The 18,848-nt window shown below is 32.6% G+C and overlaps 1 long non-coding RNA gene across 1 annotated transcript in view; it reads left to right on the top strand.

The window, feature by feature from the left end:
* Positions 1-13,785, top strand: part of LOC126940180 (uncharacterized) — an 86,262-nt gene extending 72,477 nt beyond the window's left edge. Inside the window, exons 6-7 of the long non-coding RNA XR_007720645.1 lie at positions 7,584-7,680; positions 13,718-13,785. This is a non-coding gene — a long non-coding RNA (uncharacterized LOC126940180). The remainder of the gene's footprint in view (positions 1-7,583; positions 7,681-13,717) is intronic.
* Positions 13,786-18,848: the final 5,063 nt, after the last annotated feature.

Raw genomic sequence — 18,848 nt, 5'->3', positions numbered from 1 at the left:
TTATGTAGAGATGGAGTCTTGCTCCGTAGGCTGGGCTGGAGTGCAGTGGAACGATCTTGACTCACTGGAACCTCCACCTCCCAGGTTCAAGAATTCTCCTGCCTCAACCTCCCGAGTTGCTAGGATTACAGGTGCCCATGACCACAGTTGGCTAATTTTTTGTATTTTTAGTACAGACAGGGTTTCACTCTGTTGTCCAGGCTGCTCTTGAACTCCTGACCTCGTGATCTGCCCACCTCAGCCTCCCAAAGTGCTGGGATTACAGGCGTGAGCCACCACGCCTGGCTGAAAATATACTTTTTAAGTATTTTCAATAATTTATTTACTAATTATTTGTTATTAAGTCTAAGCGTTCTACTCCTGACCAAAACAACTGCAACAAAAAAAAACTTACAAAAATCTCCATTGTACTTAACAACATGATCCTCAAAGCATTTAATATGTACCTGGAGAGCCCCACAAGACTAGTCATTTGAGTTTTAACAATATTTATTACATTCATCCCATGGAAGAGTTCTCAGCAGTAATAAGGAAAATCACTGGGACACATAACATTCCAGAGAATTATGCTAAGTAACAAACACCACTCATAAACAGTTTTACTCTAGAATTTCATTTATGTAATATCTTCAAAGTGGCAAAGTTGTTGAGGTGGAGAATAGATTAATAGATTACAAAATTTAGACAGGGGTTCAGGTTGGAGGAAAGTAGATTGGTTATAAAAGGTAACATGAGGAATTCTTATGGTGTTCTGTATTTCTATTGTATCAATGCCAATATCTTTGTCATTTTGCAAGACAAAATGTTACTTAGCATGATTCTCTGGAATGTTATGTGTTATGTGTCCCAGTGATTTTCCTTATTACTGCTGAGAACTCTTCCATGGGATGAATGTAATAAATATTGTTAAACCATTGACCCTTTGAAGAGCCTCCAGGTTGTTTCCAGATGTGGGCTATTAATAATAAAGGTGTTGTATGTATTCATATGTAGACTTTGTATAAAAATGCATTTATTTCTCTTGAATGTATGCCAAGGATTATAATGCTGGTTTGTACTGTAGTTGCATGTTTAACTTTTTAAAAAACTGCCAAAATATTTTCAGAGCATTTTTGCTATTTAACATCACCATTAACAAGGTGGGAGTAATGTCATTTCTATGTGTCCTTGCTAGCGCTTGGTGTTGTCAATATTTTTTATTTCATCCATTCTGATGTGTGTAGGGCTGTCTTCTGAGGTTTTAATTTGAATTACCCTAGTGGCTAATAATATTGAACATCTAATATGCTTACTTGCCATCTTTAGGTCTTCTTCATTGACATGTCTCATTATGTTTTCCTATTTTCTAATTGTATTGACTTTTTAGTGTTGAGATTTGAGAATTTTAAAATATATTTTAGACAGCAATTCTTTTTGGGATGTGGATTAGGAAAATATTTATTTTTTCTAGTCTGTTGTTTGTCAGTTCCTTCTCTTAACAGAGTCTTTCACAAAGTGAAAGTTTTTCATTTTGATGAAGCCCAATTTACCAATGTTTCCTTTTAAGGATCATGCTTTTGATGTAAACTCTAAGCAATATTTGCCTATTTCTGAATTCTGAAAGTGTTTTCATCTTTTTTTCTAAATGTTTCACAGTTTTACTTTGTTGTATAAGTTCATGATCATATCGAATTAATTTTTGTAAAATATATAAAATGAGGTCAAGTTTTTTAAAATTTTGTTTTGTTTTATAATTTTATCCTGTGAATGTCCAATTCCTCTGCCACCACTCATTAAAAACTCTAACTTTATGCCACTAAATTGCTTTTGTTTATTTATCATGATTTATTGGGCATATTTGTGTGGGTCTATTTACGGGATCTCTACTATGTTTCATTGATCTATGTGTCTGTACCTCTAATTATACCATACATTCTTAGTCTGTAGCTGAATAGTAAGTCTTGAAATTGAGTATTGTGACTCCTTCCCATTATCCCTAATTTGAAAAATTATTTAGTCTACTTTCTTTGTCTTACTATATAAATTTTCGAATAATCACATCAATATCTAATGTAAATCTTGCTGGGATGTTGATTGTGATTGTATTAAACTCATATACAACTTTGGGAAATTGCCATCTTTATTTTATGTTAAATCTTTCAATCTGTGAGCCTGTATGTCTCTCCATTGATTAAATATTTTCTAACATTTTTCATCAGGGTTGTGTATTTTTCATGCAAAAGTCCTGCATGGTTTTTTTAAACATACAGCTAAGCATTTTATTATATTTTTAGTGATTGTTAATTGAACTATATTTTTTAAATTTTAATATTTGTGTTCATTTTAGTATATATAAATACAATAAATGTTTGTATGCTTATCACTGAGGTTTATCAGGATAGATAGTGATATAAAAAATATTTTGCTATCAACAAAACCTAGTCTTACCACCATTAGTGTGTCTTTTAAGTTTTTTAGAAAAGCAATGTATTTTCTTCTACAATATTTCCCATTGTTTTCTATTTTTCACTGTCAATATATTTATTTTTATATTAATAACATATTATTTGCTGATCAAAGAGCCAAGGCCATTTACTTTTATTAAGATCCTTAGTATTTTATTATATTCTGTTCTCAAGTATCCACTGACTGCTCCAATCTGTCCTCTTTCAAAATTACATAGTAATTATGTAGAAATAAATAAAATTACAGGGTTAAAAGTGTAGTCTATTAATCGAACCACTTAGCCAACTGTCCATTCATCATTGTATTTATTTATTTATTTGGCTAGTTAACAGGTGTATCAAGTACATATAATGTGCCCATCATGGTCCAGGTACTGAGACTACAATGAAAATAACATAGACATTCTTGCACCTTGGGAAGTATACACTTTTCATCTTGTCAATGAAGCATAAACTTTAATTTTTGCTACATGAAAGGTATTCCTAAAGTTCCATCCAAAGATTTATTTAATTTTCTAACCTATTATGAAGTGATATTTTAAATTTAACTTAAATTTCTCTTCACTTTAGTTACTTAATTTCTCTATTGTGATGTCTCACTGTAAGAAAAAAAGAGTAAATTACGGATCGACCGAGAGCACATTGGCATTTACTGTTTTTAAAAGACAATTTACCAAATGGATAATAGTAGATTGAAACATTCAAAATAATTTCATGTTATTTTCCTAGTAAAATTATCCACATCATTTTTTAACTAGAAGTAATGAAGATAAACACTTCATTTTTAAGAAAAGATAAATGATTATTTACCTGAGTGATAGTTTTTGCAGTGAAATTGAATTAGCATGTCTTTGTTATATCTCAAGAATGCAGTTTGAAAAATTGAATACTTTTTCAGAAACCCTTGGGTACTCAAAGGCATTTCAAAAGATAGGAAAGGAGAATTCTAATAACTAGGTACACACAGAGAAGACAATATAAATGTTAACAGATCAATATAGACTGAAAATATGGTTCATAATAATATCAAAATCTATTTAATATTAGACTGTTTCCGTTTTCATTCAGATTCCATTCATAAAGCATCTCTTCAGAAAAATTGTCATTATTTTATCTCTACCCTACATAAAAGTGTGGACTGCCAGTGTATAAAAATCTAACAATGAAAGTCAAAACAATAAAGATATTAGAAGAAAATGTGGTGAAATGTTCAATTGGGCATGAAAATAGTTTCATTTAGTATTTAAGTTACAATTCCTTAATATTAAATTAAAAATAGAGATTAAAATCTTCTGCACATTGATGGAATTTAGTGTAGAGGTGTTTTTAAATCTATGAATGATGAATGATGTCTGATCTCCTTGACATAAAATATTTTTTCCTTTAACAAAATAATAATATACACAAAGTGCATGATCAATGGGTGTTTGTTTTTACATCATTTCTTTCATTACTGTTTTACAAGAAAATAAAATACGTAGGTCCTGAAATCTGCTGAAAAGCTTGTTTTGTCCTGAATATGTAACAGTATATTTAGTGCATTATGGCTTCAGAATTATTAATAGTACTGTAGAGTGTGTAAGACTTACGGTATCTTCTTAAGTCCTTAACTTAGTACCAGGTAGTGCCTTACGCCACCTGGAGATAAAACTCCCCATGGTGTGATACTTCAAAGTTTACTATGAACCATCATATTTTAGGAAATAACATTACAAAGTTCCAAATGCTTGAGATTAAAATGATAAGATGGGAAATCAAAGACAACAAATGAAATTGTTAGATGTCTTTAGCTGATCTAACAATAACGAACATAATACAACAAAATACTATCAGATAGGATTGAAAATCCGCAGAAGTGATAAATAATGGAGGAAAATTTAGATGAAACTAAGAATTTTGTCTAGGATAAAATGCTTACTATTCAGACCAACTAAGTGTGCTGATTAAAATTGTGATAAGTTGGGCACGGTGGCATGCACCTGTAGTTTCAGCTACTTGAGAGGCTGAGGCAGGAGGATCACTTCTACCCAAGAGTTTGAGGCTGCAGTGAGCCATAATCATAATGCTGTACTCCAGCCTGAGCAATGGAGCAAGATCCCTTTCTGAAAAATAAAATAACATAAATTTTGGGAGCAATTTGGTCCTGCAATGTTATAGAGGTAAAAAAAAAAAGCTAGCATGAATAGTTAAATGATTCAGCATTTCCATTATTTCCTATTGCTGCTGTAAGAAATTACCACAAATGTAAAGGTTTAAAATAACAGAAATCTATTGACTTATGGTTCGGAAAGTCAGAAGTTTGAAATGGATTTGACATGTCCAAAAACAAAGTGTTAACAGAACTGCATTTTCTTTGGAGGGCTCTAAGGAAAAATCAATTTCCTTGACTTTTCAGCTTGGAGAGTTACAGTTGTTACATTCCTAGCTCATGGCACCTTTCTTCATCTTCAAAGACAGCAGCATAGCATTCTCAAATCTCTCTCTTTTTCTATCCCTCAGTTTCTGTGGTACCCTCACTTTCTCTCTTCTGTGGTCAAATTTTGTTCTGTCTTCCTTTTATAAGGACACATATGATTACATTTAGGGCCCACTGGAATAACACAGGACAGTCTCCTCATCTGAAAGAATTTAATCGCATACGCAAAATTTCCTGTGGTATATAAAGACACATTTACCGGTTCTAGGGATTAGGAGCCAGATATTTTGGGGAACTATTACTCAGCCTATCACAATTCCAAGACAAAATCATTGATTTAAGAGAAAAACAGATTCTTGTATTGAAACTAAGGAGAACGTTTTTGTTATTCCACACAAGGAACACATGATAAAAAATATAAGATCTTTAACTTGGAAAGTATCCAAAAAGTAAAAGCCAAAAAATTTCATTGACCTCTTTTATAAAGTTTACCTTGTGATACAATGATTATGGAATGTCAAAGAACAACGTAGGTTTAAAACAATCATTTTAAAGGTTTCTGTCAGTGCTGCATATATATATATATGTGTGTGTGTGTGTGTGTGTGTGTGTGTGTGTGTGTATATATATATTTAGTTTGGCTTTAGTAAGAAAAAGTTTATCATGATATGGATTCTTCCAAAACATAAATTTAATAATTTAAGTTAATAATTAAATTTGAGAAGAACTAAAGGTCTTCTAAGACAATGACCACATGCTTGTAACACTGGAATGAATGTTCAGCTAAATATTATTTAATAATACTTAGTTTTTATTATGAATGTAATTGACATTCTCACTCAGGTATGAAAGGAACATGAGCATATTTATTATAACACTGCATAAACAAGATGATTTCCAAATTTCCAAATCCTAAAAATATGAGAACTATTTATTGTTCTGTTTTCATTTTAAGTGGAATATTTCGACTTTGTGTAAGTCATATTCTCCTGTTCTTGATATGTAACCATGTCTTGGAAGCAATATACTCTAAGGTTAAGGTCTTTTCCTCAGGAAACATTTAGGATAACAATGTAATAGGCCCACAATTTCAGACACTTTATTGAGATATATTTTCCATATATGCATGTATGTTTTCTTTGTGTCTATCTATAGATTATATTAATATTTTCATTTTTGCTTCTCTTCAATAAAATTACAACCCCAAATTTTAGATGACACAACATAGGTGAGTTTGATTCAAGAAAGATTATGTAGAACACCAGTCATTAAATCAATATTTAAGGAAAATTGCCTCTCTGTGTCTTATATGAAAGGATTGACAAATGGGAATAAAATTGTATGGCTTCATGTATTCGGTCATAATTGTTCTAACAACTTGTTACAAAAATGAAAATAATAGATAAGGATCTCATTATTCTTGTAATTTATATTTTACTGAGGCAAAGGAAAATAAGCAAAGTAAATTACATACATTAGCAAAATAATTGATGTAAAAGAAAGAGAGTGGAGTAAAGGATGAGAAAAGGGATCAGAAATATAACTATTTTGTTGAAATTTTAAACAGTATGGAAAGGGTAGACTTCATTGAGAAGGTGATATTTGAATAAAATTGCAGACGTCATGAAAATATCTGAAGGAAGAGTATTCCAGAGAATAGCCAAGGCAAAGACAGGATATTGTTAGTTGTACCTGAGAAACAGCAAGGAGGTCAATGTAGCTGGAGCTAAAAGAGAATTGTAGCAAATGGTTTATGTTATGTCTTAGTCATGTGAGCTGCTTTACAAAAGTACCATAGAGTAGGAGGCTTACGCAACAGAAATTTACTGTTCACATTTCTGAAAGCTGAAATCAGTGTGCCAGCATGGTCAAATTTTGGTAAAGTCCCTCTGCCAGGATGCAGAATACTGACCTCTCATCTATGGCCATACCACCCTGAATGTGCCTGATCTTGTCTGATCTCAGAAGCTAAGCAGGGTCGGGTCTAGTTAGTACTTGGATGGGAAAATGACTGCACCTCCTTGTGTTCTCATGATAGTGCAAAGAAAGTGAGAGAGCTCTTTGTGGTCCTTTGTATAAGGACATGAATGCCATTCATGAAGGCTGCAACCTCATGACCTAATTACTTCCCAAAGCCCCAAATACCATCATACTGGGGGGTGGGATTTCAACATGTTAATTTTGGATGCATGTAAACATTCAGTCTACTGAAAAATATGAGTTTTAAAATATACTTATATCATCTTCAGTTTTTCTTATGGAGGATATTATTTTTGGACCTATAGGCTATTCAGGATTTTTTCTTTTCTTTTTTATTTATTTATTTTTTTAGATGAAGTCTCCCTCTGTTGCCCAAGCTGGGGTGCAGTGACACAATTTTTATTCACTGCAACCTCTGCCTCCTGGGTTCAAGCAATTCTTCTGCCAGAGCCTCCTAATTAGCTGGGATTAGAGGCATGTGCTGCCATGCCCACTTAATTTTTGTATTTTTAAAGTAGAGATGGTGTTTTGCCATCTTGACCAGGCTGGTCTCGAACTCCTGACCTCAGGTGATGTGATCCACCTGCCTCGGCCTCCCAAAGTGCTAGGATTATAGACTTGAGCCACAGCACCCAGCTCACTATTCAGTCTTAAATACTTTTTCTTTTTTTCCTTCTCTGTTCTGTTACTTTCTAGAAAAAAAAAAACAGTATCATAACATTTTTTTTTTGTATCCTCAACAGGTAGCATAGAGATGGATGAAAAATACACCTCAATACATAAGGGTTGCCAAATGGAATAAACGAAAACATAAAACTTACCAGTAAGAACTCAAGGAAGGTATTATTTTTCAGTTTGCTTTTTACCCACAGTTTAGCAAGAGTAATCATGTTTCTACATTCTAAATTTAAGCAGAGTCCACTGTTCTTTTTCTTCATTGGGATAAAATTACTACAAACTTGAGATTACTTACATGTATTTAATTTATTACGTACCTTCCTGAAAACGAAGGTACACTTGGCTGGTTTCCTGAGAGTTATTAATAGTAATTGTATTTTAATATCAAAGTAGTTTCTTTTATGGTTCACCAAGTTAAGAGCCAAGTTCAGTAACTCATAGGTAAATACAATCCCTGCCTTAAGTTTATTTTTTTGAAGTTCTTGTAGATAAAATATTTCTACTTATATACTCACCTAGTAGCAGTTCTATAATATTTGTTGATAGTAAACTTTTTTCATAAAATGTTGTATAACAAATAATAAATTTGTTATTCACATATATTCAACATTGAAGAACAGTTGGTTTTCACGAATTCTGGCTAGAGTAACTTTTTACTCATGAATCCTGTAAAATATTTTATCTCACAATTGCAACAACTTTAACCTTTTTTTTACTTATCTGCAAACATACCCGAAGCTGAAACTGCATTCAATATGCATTTTAGGTAGAATGTGTGATAAAAAGAACATATAATTTAAACCTAGAAAGAGCTGGATTCAAATGTTTGCTGTGCTACTAATTTCTCTTTGAAACTGGGGAATTTGTATAATATATGTGTGTATTTATTTTCACAATGTATAATAAGAATCATGATAATATAATGGAAAGTTTTGTAGGCTAGCATGACAAAATTGTTTAGCACATTTTATATTAATATTGCATTTTCTAACTACATTTCTATGAAGTTTTCAGTCTGGAAGCTAAAAGAACTTTAATATACTAATATATATTTAGTGATACACTATTTCTATATTCTTAAATTATTTTAAATAATTGAATGTCCTTTAACAACCTACCAAATTATTAGAAAAGTTTGTTACTATGTTTTCTTATTTTGTATTTTCGCAAATTACATAGTATGTTTAGAAATAATGCTACCCACATAGGCGGTGATTCATTAGTTAGACAAATAGAAATGAAAATTATGACATTTAACAAAGGTCTTACATATTTGAAAGTCTTGGGCACCTGGGCTTTTTTGGAGACAGCGGCTTGCAAATATAAAACTAGAAAAAATTAAAATGAAGAAAACACTCATGTTCTTAGGTGATGTATTTAACTTACTGGTAATTTGCTTTATTTATTTTTGTGTGAAGGAGAATGAGTAGGACATTTGTAAAGTAGGGAATTCTTGGCAGTAATTTCCGACTTTCTAAGAAGTAGATATATTGGATTATTTTGTGTGAGAGTTCATACATCATGAAAACATCTGTGGTTCATATACAACATTATTTAAATTTTCATGATAGAGTACATTTTAATATAATGGTTATTTTTCTCATTTTGAAAGTGATAATAAGCCCCTTATGTTATTTTTAACTTTTATCTTTTGTTTCTGCAATAAATGCTCAAAAGACCTTTACATATAATACTATCTTGATAATATAAAAAACAAATGTGTCATAATGTTCTAAAATGGTACTTTCAAGAAACAATTCAATCAATGTGATACATTATTTTAATGGAATGAAGAACAAATCTGTATGATCATTTTAATTGAAGTTGAAATAACATTTGATAAAATTTAACACCCTTAATGATAGAGAAACAAACAAATAAAAACAAAAGCAAAAACAAAAAAACCTGTCAAAAAATGGGTAAGGCTGAGAGCCATGGCTTATACCTGTAATACATCATTTTGGGAGGCCGAGGCAAGTGGATTATTTGTGCCCAGGAGTTTGAGATCAGCCTGGTTTAAATGGTGAAACTCCATCTTTATAAAAATAAATAAATAAATAATTAAGTTGGTGTGGTGGTATGTGCCTAGTCCCATCTCCTCTGGGGGCTGAGTGAGGAAGATCACTTGAGTCTGGAAGGGTTGAGGCTGTAGTGATCTGAGATCGTGCCTCTGAACTCCAGCCTGAGGGACACAGAGAGACCCTGTCTCACAAATGCCCAAAACTAACAAACCGAACAAACTGAGTACAAAAGGAGCATACCTCAACCCATTGAAAACCATATACGACAAGCCCACAGCTAGTATCATTTTGAATTGGGAAAACCAAAAGCTTTTCCTCTAAGATCTGGAACAAGACAAAAATGACCACGTTCACCATTCCTACTCAACATAGTACTGAAATTCCTAGCTAGAGCAATCAGACAAGAGAAAGAAATAAAGGGCATCCAAACTGGAAAGAAATAAGTCAAATTATTCTTGTGTGCAGATGATCTTATATTTGTAAAACCCTAAAGACTCCACCATAAAACTATTAGAATTGAAAAATAAATTCAGTAAAGTTGCAGGACATAAAGTCAGCATACAAAAATCAGTAGAATTTCTATATGCCAACAGCAACCAATTTGGAAAAAAAAAAATCAAGAAAATAATACTACTTACGATAGCTAGAAATAAAATGAAATACCTAGGAATTAACTTGAACCAAATAAGTAAAAAAGATTTCACAGTAAAAACTATAAAATAGTGATGCAAGACATTGAAGAGGACACACAAAAAGTGGAAAGATATTCCATGTTGGAAGAATCAATATCATTAAAATGCGTATACTACCCAAAGTAATCCACAGATTCAATGCAATCCATACAGCAAAAACAACTCTTCTGTTTTTGTTGTTGTTGTTGTTGTTGTTGTTTTTGAGACGGAATCTCACACTGTTGCTGGGGCTGGAATGCAATGGCGTGATCTTGGCTAACTGAAACTTCTGCCTCCCGGGTTCACGCGATTCTCCTGCCTCAGTCTCCTGAGTAGCTGGAATAACAGGTGCACACCACCACATCCGACTAATTTTTTGTATTTTTAGTAGAGGCAGGGTTTCACTCTGTTGGTCAGACTGGTCTTGAACTCCTGACCTCATGATCCACCCGCCTCAGCCTCCCAAAGTTCTGGGATTACAGGCATGAGCCACTGTGCCCTTCCCCTGCAAAAATAATTTTAAAATTTACATAGAACCACCAAAGACCCAGAATAGCCAAAGCCATCTTGAGCAAAATGAACAAATCTGTGGAAATCGCACTACTTGACTTCAAATTATGCTACAGAGCTAAGTAACCAAACATCATAGTACTTCCATAAAAACAAACATAGACCAATAGTACAGAAGAGAGAACCCATAACCAAACATATTTATCTACAGTAAAGTCATTTTCAACAAAGGTGCCAATAACATACACTGGGGAGAGTATAGTCCTTCCAATAAATAGTGCTGGGCAAAGAGGTTATTCATATGTAGAAGAGTAAAATTATACCCCTATCTCTCATCATTTAATCTATTTTTCTTTTCTTTTATTTAAAAAATCCATTTTGATTTTGAGTTTTATAAAAAAATTTTAAATTATTATTTTTTTCATAAAAAATCAAAATCAAAATGGATTTGAGACTTAAATCCAAAACCTAAAACTATGGAACTACTAAAACAAAACATTAGGAAAACTCTCCAGGACATTGGTCTGGGCAAAGGCGACAAAGCAAAAATGGACAAATCAAGTTACAAAGCTTCTACATCACAATGAAAACATCAAACAAAGTGAAGAGACAACCCACAGAATGGAAGAAAATATTTGTAAACTATATATCTGACCAAAAGTTTAATAAGTAGAATACATAAGTAGCTCAAACAACTCAATAGGAAAAAAAAATCTGATAAGTCAATTTAAAAATGGTCAAAAGATCTGAACACAGATTTCTCCAAAGAAGACTTATAAATGCCAAGCAGGTATATGAAAAGGGGGTTTAACAGCATCAATTATCAAAGAAATGCAAATCAAAACTACAATGAGATATCTTCTCACTTTAGTTAAAATAGCTTTTATCCAAAAGACAGACAATTATGAATACTTGCAAGAATGTGGAGAAAGAGGAACTAATGTCTTGGTGGGAATGAAAATTAGTACAATAACTACGAAGAACACTATTGAGGGTCCTTGAAAAACTAAAAATTGAACTCCCATGTGATCCAGAAATCCCGATTTAGTTAGATACCTAAAAGAAAGGAAATCAATATCCCAAAGATACCTCTGCATTCCTATGTTTGTTGCAGCACTGTTTACAATATCTAAGATTTGAAGGCAACCTAAGTGTTCATCAACAGATGAAATCAATGGGTTTACAATGCGTAAAAATATAAAAGAACATTTTATATTTATAACAAATGTTCTTCTTGGTAAATCCAGAATTTTCTAATATAGATGAAACAGAATAATTTACATACACAACAGGATTCAAATGCAATATTGTAAATTAAACAATTCCAATATTTTGAATTATGGTAATCACATGTAGAGATTACATAAATGTTCTATGTAGATTCTAGTTGCTTCTAACAAAAATAAGCTCATACTATATAATCACAAAGCAATATGTTTTTAAAATTATTACATAATTTGTAACAGAAAATTCAAATTTATATATGTATGTGTATATATATTTAATATATAATTTCTTTATGTATATTATGTGTAAGTTACATCTATATGATTTATGTATTTATAGCATACATTGTCTTCTAGTGGTTTAAATGAACTCAAGTTTTATTAATATATATTTTGTGTTAGAATGTGAACTTCACAGATTTAGTTTTGTACATTTTACACTGAACACTAGTACTAAAAATGTTAAAAATATGTGCCTAGCCTGCAATTACTAGAAAACTCTATTTTAGATGCAAGCAGAAATGAAGCAACAGGATTCTAGGGGGATTTTCTTAATAATGCTTCAGGCTTCTAATATCATATCCTAGAGCCAGGAAAAGCATTATGTTCTCTTTAAATATTGTAAAAATGAAAAACTTTCCAATCTTTAAAATCACACATGGCTCTCAAAATCCCTACCCAATTCTTTATTATGAAGCATTAAATTCAGATACAAGCATATTTGTAGGGATTCTTGGGAGTAGGAATTTTTTTTTCATAATTGAAAATTATCAAGTGTTTTCAACTTACTTTGCCATCTGTCCTTCTGGTTTTGACCTACTCTGTTGGTCATTTGGGCTCTGTTGAGAATCTTCCAGAAGGCATCATCATCCTACCAGATGGGGGTCAGCTTGAAAATCCCAACTGCAGCTGTGTTCAAACAGACCATGGCAGACACTGATGACAAGTCCCCTCTTTTACAAATTTCATGGCGTTCTGATGACTCTGACTGCAGCTGCTCTTTGGCTTATACTTTCAAGAAAGATACGTCTCACATCTTTATAACTTACTATTATTGTTACTGCCTTCTACATACTATCAAATAGGCATTTTCATTTCTATACCGATGGCTTTCAAAGTTTTTCTTTTCTAAGCATGTGCATCTTGTTCATTTTATAATATTTTATAGTTGTAATTTAACAAAACATATCAAATAAAATTATATTTTCATTTCTATGTGTAATTGAAAGCTGAGAGTATGAATCTCAGTTAAAAATTCTCATTTGGTTACATATATTTGCTTAATTTTGAAAGATGACATTTCTCTGGTTTGAAAAAGTGATACCAAAAACTAAAGTATACAATTTCATAATCACATAATTCTGATAATAGAGAGATTTTAATGGAATGTTTCATAGTTATCTAGAACTAAGTTAAGCATATAGTTAGGCTATGGTTGTCACATTATTTCTTACTTAGTTTCAAAAACAAGATAACAATGAAACAAAGGAAAATAACATGAAGAAGCATAGGTCATAAATTATGTGATATAATGAGTGAAGTAACAATGCTGAGAAAGTTTGATGATGTAAATTTTAAAAAATTATTTCATATATGTATTTTATTGAATCCTATCATATCTGCTCCATTATATTATTTGGGGTTCAGTTGTTGTCTTTTTTGAAGATTTTTATATTCTTTAGGATGGGGCATTTTATTTTCATCATAATAAATGTTGCAAATGATCTGGTAGGAGCTGAATGACAATCCCGCCTTCAACTGTTTCCTTTAGAGTTGCAGAAGACAATGGCTGAATGTAGCCATGGAAATCAGTATCAAAGACAAAAAGAGGCATAAGGGTAAGGAGAGAGCCCCAAATCTTAAAACATAAAGTAAGCGTAGATTGATTTCAAGTGTGAAACAGGGATTAGACACAAATATAGATAGGGAAGTTACATTCACAAAAGTTGTAATATATCCAAGATAGAGTAAGAATTAGAGCCCACCAAAAAAGACAAAATATTACATATGCAACAAAGAAGGAAGACTGTGGGATGAACCTGTATTATATCTTACCCCTGCTTTACTCCTTACCAACACTTAGAATGTCACCCACCTTCCTGAACATCTGCTTGCCTATCTCCAAATGAAATTATAATATTTTAAAATAGGTTTGTTCTGAAAATTAAATATGATAGTTAATGTAATGAGCAAGAATAAAACCTAAATATATGGAAACACTACAATGCATATTAGTTAAAATTTAAGTAAATTGGAGATTTCAGTAGGATGCAAGATTCTTCTATGAAAAGAATCTGGTTAAATAAAGAAAAATAAAAAGTCCTTTTATGTTTGGGTCCATGAAGAATGCACTGAATAAGCCAGCCCATGGCCCATGAGAGTAACTTAATATTTGTTAAATCACAGTTGAACAAATGAATAGTGATGCCCAATTGCCATAAAAGTCTTTGTAAAAATAAACACCAAAAGCAATGGCAACAAAAGACAAAGTTGACAAATGGGATCTAATTAAACTAAACAGCTTCTGCACAGCAAAAGAAACTCATTAGAGTGAACAGGCAACCTACAGAATGGGAGAAAATTTTTGCAATTTACTCATCTGACAAAGGGCTAATATCCAGAATCTACAAAGAACTCAAACAAATTTGCAAGAAAAGAACAACCCCATCAAAAAATGGGTGAAGGATTTGAACAGACACTTCTCAAAAGAAGACATTTATGCAGCCAACAGACACATTAAAAAGTGCTCATCACCACTGGCCATCAGAGAAATTCAAATCAAAACCACAATGAGATACCATCTCACACCAGTTAGAATGGCCATCATTAAAATATCAGGAAACAACAGATGCTGGAGAGGATGTGGAGAAATAGGAACACTTTTACACTGTTGGTGGGATTGTAAACTAGTTCAACCATTGTGGAAGACAGTGTGGCGATTCCTCAAGGATCTAGAACTAGAAATACCATTTGACTCAGCCACCCCATTACTGGGTATATACCCAAAGGATTATAAATCATACTGCTATAAAGACACACGCACACGTATGTTTACTGCAGCAGTATTCACAATAGCAAAGACTTCAAACCAACCCAAATGTCAATCAATGACAGACTGGATAAAGAAAATGTGGCACATATACACCATGGAATACTATGCAGCCATAAAAAAGGATGAGTTCATGTCCTTTGTAGGGAAATGGATGAAGCTGGAAACCATCATTCTGAACAAACTATCGCAAGGACAAAAAACCAAATATCGCATGTTCTCACTCATAGGTGGGAATTGAACCATGAGAACACTTGGACACAGGAAGGGGAACATCACACTCCGGGGTCTGTCGTAGGGTGGGGGTAAGGGGGAGGGATAGCATTAGGAGATATGTCTAACGTAAATGAACTGTTAATGGGTGGAGCACACCAACGTGGCACATGTATACATATGTAACAAACCTGCATATTGTGCACATGTACCCTATAACTTAAAGTATAATTTAAAATAATTATACTGTACCTGTAAATGTGACGTTATTTGAAAATAGAATATTCACAGATATAATCAAATTAACATGAGGTCATTAGGGTGAGCCCTACTCCAATATTACTGGTGTTCTAATAAGAAGACAAAAGACATAGACTCATTTGGGCATGGGACAAATTCTGCCCTAGAGGCTTCAGAGACAGCATGACTGTCAACACCTTGATCTCAGACTTCTTCCCTCCCTAGTGGGGAAAGACTAATCTCTGTTGTTTTAACCCATCCACTTTGTGGTACCTTGTTACAATTTTTCTAGTAAACTAATACATGTACCAAGTTCTTATTGTCTCTTTCTGGGACAATAGTCCCCTTGCAGATAGTTTACTGTATCTATTCTGGCTCCCATATCAGACACACTCCAATCTGTAGGCCAGCACAATTCAGTAGAACCTTCTGCAATGAGGAAAATGCTTTAAATCTATGGTATCTACTATGGTAGTCAATATCCACATATGGCTATTAACCACTAGAAAATGGACCAGTGCAGCTTTATTGGCCAGCACAATGGCTACAGCATTGGAAAGCACAGTTCTAGACACTTTAATCATTTCAACCAAATCTGATCATCTCTGTTTATGCTATGCATAGATATCTGCTTATGCTATGCATAAAATAAAGGACAAAAGGTATACTGACCCTCCAAGCATTTCTAACAGATGTCCCTCTTTGCCAAGTGTTAATCCACCTCTCTGTCCTTCTACCAGATTTTAAATACACAATGCTCCTTTCCATCTTCAGCTCTTTACCCATCCATAATTATATTGACGATCTCTCTTCCCTACATTACTTTGCCCCTCTTTATCCTTTAGATATTTTGTCACTACCTTGATATCTCAAACTAAACCACATCCATTCATAATATGCTGTCATCTACTACCCTCTTTTATTATACTTATCAAAGCTAGTTTATCTTTTGCATAACTGCATTTTTAATGCTTCCCTCAATAAATATAATGCCCCATTATGCAAAAAAAAATATGTTCTTGGTCCATCATAAAAAAAAAGAAACATGCCTTTCATATGGCAAGCATTTTAATTATTGGTTGGGAAAATTAGTGAAGTCATCTTGTCCTGACATGTATTTTTAATAATAACTTATATCATTACATTGAATAAGTAATTATCCAACTTTTAAAATCTAGAAAGACATTGTGCTCAGGTTTAAAATGGAATCTAGCTAATTCATCCACTACTGATTGTCACTGCAGAAATCTATGCAGATACAGAGAAAGGCACACATCTCAATAGCATTGGAAGCTAAAACGCATAAGCAATTAATACCAAAATCTGGGAGGAATTGCCACTAATTAAAAAGCAGATGGAATGGGATTGAGATAAAACCAACCTAGGCATTTGCTTTTGGCACACCCTGGCTTTACTTTGCAAAAGACAGACCATATTAAATAGGTATGAAGGTACTTCATGCCTCTTCAACCATCTGTCCACTGACTCTAATATCTGGTCTATTTTTATGTAGAAAACCTGACCTATTTCATTATTCTGTGATGTAAATAACTGCCTTCTCTTCACTTCAAATGTTATATTTGATATTTGATAATCAAAATGTTGCTTTAAATAAAATATAATAACTTCATTAATTGGTTAATGAAAAACTGACAATAACATTCTGCATTATGGAAATTTATAGCAATAAACAGTAATTTTTTGGATATGGAAATATTTTGAGAGAAAGGCACTATACGTGGCCTCTGATGTAGGGATTATAGAGGAAGAGTAATGGAAACAGTAGTAAAAGTTACAGGTCAATATTTTCTATATGTTCCACCTATGAAGAGTAAAAACAAGACTCATGAAATGAGGATGGAAACAAGACACACGTGAATAGAACAGTAGGTGAAAACTGCTATAAAATAGACATTAGACCAGGAACTACTTACATTTACTGTCGAGATGAAAATATGATTTAAATAATACAGCAGGCATTGAGCTTCTCCTGCATTGGCTTAAGTGACCAGGTAACAAACATTATGAATTTCATGAGACAAAGAGCTTACTATACATTTCACTTCCCCCATGAACCTTTTATCTTGAACATATTCATCAATTTTGGCAACCCTGGCCTCATATAATTGCCTTATATTGCATGATCTATTGTTCAAAATAAACTGTGATATACAGTAAGTACTTGGACATACATTATGAATTCAAAAAATTGGCAGTAATGTTAGAAGAAAGCTGATTAGAAAAAACAAGTAATACATAAAAGGGAAGAGTAAATGAGTCTGAAAGAATCGACACCGGAGACTGTCATAGTCAAAACAGTACAGAAGTATTTTGTCTCTGTAAAAACGCAATGTGTTGAGAAAGAGAGATGACTGAAAGGAAGAAAGCTTGTGAGTGATCTGAGACACGGTAGAAGCTGGTAGAAATAGTAGAACTGAGAAAACTAGTCTTCAGGTTGAAAAGAACTGATTCTGTGGAAAAAAAATCAAGTGAATGATATGGAAGGCAGACTGGAATAGTATTTTTAGAACAGAGAGGAATAGTACAAAGGGAAAATTATGATGTGAAAGAAAATTATAGACAAGAACAGGAAACAGGAGCCAGTATGTAGAATATTATTATTCAGATGGGAAAACTCAGAAATCAACAACAACAAATCAAAACATTCACAATATACGTGGTATGAATCGTTTTCATGTGTAACAGAAACATTGTATGTCGATTACTAGGTTGTAATTAGATAACCATAATCCAAGCAACTATAATAAAAGGCAAATAAACTAGGCACACCCTAGGAATATGGCTTGGATTGTAACCATAAAGTTTAAAAAATATATAAAAATTGAAAATCAGATAAAGTTGCATCCAGAAAGATAAAAAATGTTTCTAATTTGAGATTATACTGAAACACCAAATGCTAATAAAGTGGAATTTTGAGGGAAAATCTTACAGTTTCAAGAGCTAATTTTGTGATTCCCCAATTTCTTATCTTATTCAGTTATAAGAATATTAATATATATTTTAATTAAAATATCTTCGGATATAAGACCTCCTGAGTGTATATGTTATAAACTCCAGAGTGTCCATTGCAAAAATACAACATGAAAACTAAATGTCTACTTTCAAAAATATCCTAAACATTTTTAGTTTTATTTTCAAATTTTCTTCTCTGTTTCTTTTCTTTGTTGTTATTTCTTTGCTCTCTCTTCTCTGTCTGCTCTTGAAAAGAAAACTAAGTTAGTTACAAATCTAACCATATTGATAACTACATTAAAGTGAAATAGGCATAATATTTCAAAAACAAATTGTCAATGGATAAAATAAACAAAGCCCAATTACATGCTTTCTAAAGGAGGAACACTTTAAACTTGATGAAATAGTATATAATTTTTGTGAACAC

Source organism: Macaca thibetana, chromosome 17, assembly GCF_024542745.1.
Source record: "Macaca thibetana thibetana isolate TM-01 chromosome 17, ASM2454274v1, whole genome shotgun sequence".
NCBI lineage: Eukaryota > Metazoa > Chordata > Mammalia > Primates > Cercopithecidae > Macaca > Macaca thibetana.
This window is presented reverse-complemented; position numbering and strand designations above follow the sequence as displayed.